This window comes from Sinocyclocheilus anshuiensis, unplaced genomic scaffold (assembly GCF_001515605.1).
Source record: "Sinocyclocheilus anshuiensis isolate Anshui unplaced genomic scaffold, SAMN03320099.WGS_v1.1 scaffold3745, whole genome shotgun sequence".
Classification (NCBI taxonomy): Eukaryota; Metazoa; Chordata; class Actinopteri; order Cypriniformes; family Cyprinidae; genus Sinocyclocheilus; species Sinocyclocheilus anshuiensis.
The window spans coordinates 60,061-64,007 of record NW_015547637.1 but is presented as its reverse complement, the minus strand read 5'-3'; positions in this window follow the sequence as shown (position 1 = coordinate 64,007).

Below are 3,947 nucleotides of genomic sequence, written 5' to 3'. Positions count from 1 at the left end.
GTGTGTGTGTGTGTGTGTGTGTGTGTGTGTGTGGCTCCAGTGCCGCTCAGATAATGATGGTCTGGAGTTCAGAATCCGTCACACACAAACACCAGTCGCTGGAAACTCAATGAAACACACTGTCTGTCTGATCATGCAGGTGAGATCAGACATTCAATGGCCAGAAATATATTTACACAAGATCATATTCACATGAATCATTTTATCCAGAACAACTTACAAATGAGAGAAGAGCTGACATTTCATCTGCTGAGAGAAACATGGAAATATATTTCACACACCGCAAAAAATTATTTTCTTATATATATGTATAGTTGTCATTTTTCATTTAGTTTTTGTCTTGCTTTCCAGAACAAACATCTACAGGTTCTTAAATCAAGATACATTTACTGGAGAAACCAAATGACTCAAGTCTTGCTTTCTGTCAAAAAATTATCAAAATTAATCGAGTATATGTCTAACACAAGACAAAAAATAATACCAGTGGGGTCAGAAAAATAAACTTGTTTTCCCTTTGAATTAACTTTATTTTTCTGAATTCAAGTACAGATTTTTTTCTGGTTTTAACCCTCTGGTGCTGTTTGTGTGGCAGTCAAAAATGAGTTACTTTTTTTTTTAGCTCAATGAAATGAATGACTATATTTTAGTTTATGTTTATTTAGTATTTAGGATTTTATGATTTAGGATTTTATGGTGCTAAATTATATTTATGAAATAGTTATGATCCATTTATTACCTGTTACCACATTTTGAGCATAGACCTGAAAATGACATTTCCAACTTAAACTGCTGTAAATCTTGAATGCTTTGGAGCGCAGACTTACGTTTGGTCTCTTATTAAAGAAAACACTTGGCAGATTATTGCTGAAGTGAAAAAAGCTTAAAAAGTGAAACAAAAAAAAAAGTTATAGATGTTTGTTTTATTATTGTGAAAAATGCACAAAAAAACTTTTTAAATTTTATATGAAATATATATTTTCCAAAGCATGCTTTACTCTAAAACTTTGTGAATATCTGAACAAGTTGTGTTCCAAATTTTAGGTGGATATCTCAAAAATGAGTAAGATTTAGTTTGGGCGCAGTACTGAACGTTTCCAAAGGATGGAATTCTAGTGTGTGTGCGTGCGTGAGCGTGTGTGTGCGTGCGTGTGCGTGTGCGTGTGTGTGTGTGTGTGTGTGTGTTTGTATGTGTGTGTGTGTGTGTGTGTGTGCTCACATAAAAAGTGCCAAATCCTTTACCAAGTTGAATAACATTCCAACGAAGTAAAAAAAAATAAATAAATAAATAAATAAAATGGATTCTGTCTGTCTGTCCGTCTGTCTGTGTACCTGCTGAGAGACAGATGAGAGTTCAATCAGCGTCCTCACTTTTCACAATACAGAGTGTTTCAGAGCAGCTTTAGAAACACGATTAATAAACCCTGAGAGAAACCGAGAAATAAACTGAGTAATCCACTATTTTGTAGAAAGGGGTCAAAATGACCATTTCCACCTGAGATTCAAAGCCAAATTACAGGAGGCCAAAAAGGATTTGAGAAAGATGGCAGCATCATTATGTTAGTTTGAGATTGGTTGGTGTATTAGTAAAAATCTGTTGACTTTATCAATCTTTGTTGCATCACATGTCAGTGGTGACAGTTCAAAAATAGGAAAAATGCACTTTTCGTGTGCTTTTCCCCAAAGTTTTCATGCTTGTAACTCAAGAAGTACTAAAGATATTGAAATGTCCTTTTTTATTCTTGTTCTTAAACTTTTCTTTTGTTATTTTCATTTTTAAGGCTGTATATGTTTCAGTAGCAGAGATATAGGGATCTCAATGCGGCCACATGTGGGTCATTCCATGTCAACTCAACCAGAGGTCCCCGGCTAAAAATTTGATTTTGCTAATATTTTTTCTGAATAAAGACAAACATAAATAACAATGACCGCCAAAGTATTAAATGCCATAGTTGAATATTTACTAATAATCCACTATTTTGTAATGGGGGTCAAAACGTCAATTTTCACCTGAGATTCGGAGCCAAATTACAGGAGGGTAAAAATGACTTCAGAAAGATTGCAGCATCATAATTGTATTTTTACACAGAGATTGGAAGCTCTATGAGTAAAATATGTTGACTTTAGCAATCTTTGCTTCATTATATGCCAATGGTGACCGTTCAAAAATGGGAAATCCCTCTATCAAAACAATTGCATTGAACACACCTGTCTGAGTGCGAAAAATGCATTAACATGGTTAAGTTGAGGCACATTAACTTGCTCTCAATAGTGTGTTCAAAAGATTCTCTATCTGAATCAGTTTCGGGGATATATGGAAGAAGGGATTTTATTCAGTTTACCTGCATTTGAAGATGTACTGCAAACATGTAGTATCATGTCTACCAATTTACTCCTGGAGCCACATTGAGATCTCAATTTCTCTGGAAATGAACCATATAGGGCCTTAAAAATTAAGATGCCAAAAGAAAAGTTATTTTCGCACCAGTATCATAAAGTATATTAAGATATCTTTAACACATCTTGAGTTACAGGCATGCAAACTTTGGAAAAATAACACAAAATGTGCATTTTTCCTATTTTTAAATGGTCACCATTGGCATATGATGCAACAAAGACTGATAAAGTCAACAGATTTTACTAATAAAGCTTCCAATCTCTGTGTAAAAATTACACAATGATGCTGTCATCTTTCTGAAGTCATTTTACCATCCTGTAACTTGGCTCCAAATCTCAGATGAAAATTGTCATGCAGGGAAGTTTGTGAAGTTTGGTTGGCCTGACACTGTAGAGCCAGCAGCGTGAGATGAACACAAGTCTGAAATATGTGTCCCGGATCACGATCTACTCTCACCCTCAGGTGCTGCTTCACTGAAGAGCAGGACAGAGTCACAGCAGCGTTCGTCTGACACCTGCACTGGATTGATCCGCTGCTGTTTGGTGTGAAACGTGACGCTCAGTTACGAGACGTGTCAGGAAAACATCCAGCCAGGAACGTCCTGATCTCTGAGAGTCTAGTGAGAGTCAGAACACATGATGAATGATTATAACATATGAGCTGTAACTAATGAGGCTGTATTATATATTTATCATGTAATAGCAGTGCTGTACAGTGACTGTAATGAGCAGCTCAGACACTGATTGGTTGACGAATAGTTAATGCATTTCTGAGACTTCCTTACACTTAGATGTCGTCTTGTATTCCAGTACAAAAATTTAAATATTCTTAAATCAAGATACATCTATGAGATAACTTGAGATCATATGAGAAATTGGAAAACAAGATATTTTTCTGAACACAAAAACATTTCGTTTTGATCTTTTTTTCCCTCAGAAAACCTGATTTTGGGTTACTGTGTTACCCTCTGGTGCTGGTTTTGTTTTTTATTTCAATGAAATTAATGTACTATATTTGAGTTTGATAATGTTATTTATAAATTTTTTTTTGTTTTTTTAGGGAAATTAGGCAAATTACCAATTGAATCTGTCGTAAATCTTAAATGATTTGGAGCGCAGACTTATTTTGCACAAACTAAGGTTGGTCTGTTTTTAAAAGAAGACACTTGGGAGATTATTGCTGAAGTATAAATGTTTTTTAAAAACGTGAAACTTAAAAAGTAGGTTTATTATTATGAAAAATGCACAAAATACTATATTTAAATTTGATGAAATATATATTTATTTATAAAACATGTTTTACTCTAAAAATGTGAGAAACTCAGAGCCATAAATCTAAACAAGTTGTGTTCCAAATTTGAGGTTGATGTCACAAAAAAAAGAGCTTTCAATCAGTTTGTTTGGGCGCAGTACCAAACTTTTCCACTAGATGAAATTCACTTCTTATTTGTTTCCAATGCACTTTTTTTTTTTACCACAAACAACACAAGTGTGACCATTTTTTTTCAGGACAGTTTAACCTTTTCGATTCACGTCCATGATTTATTGTGTGC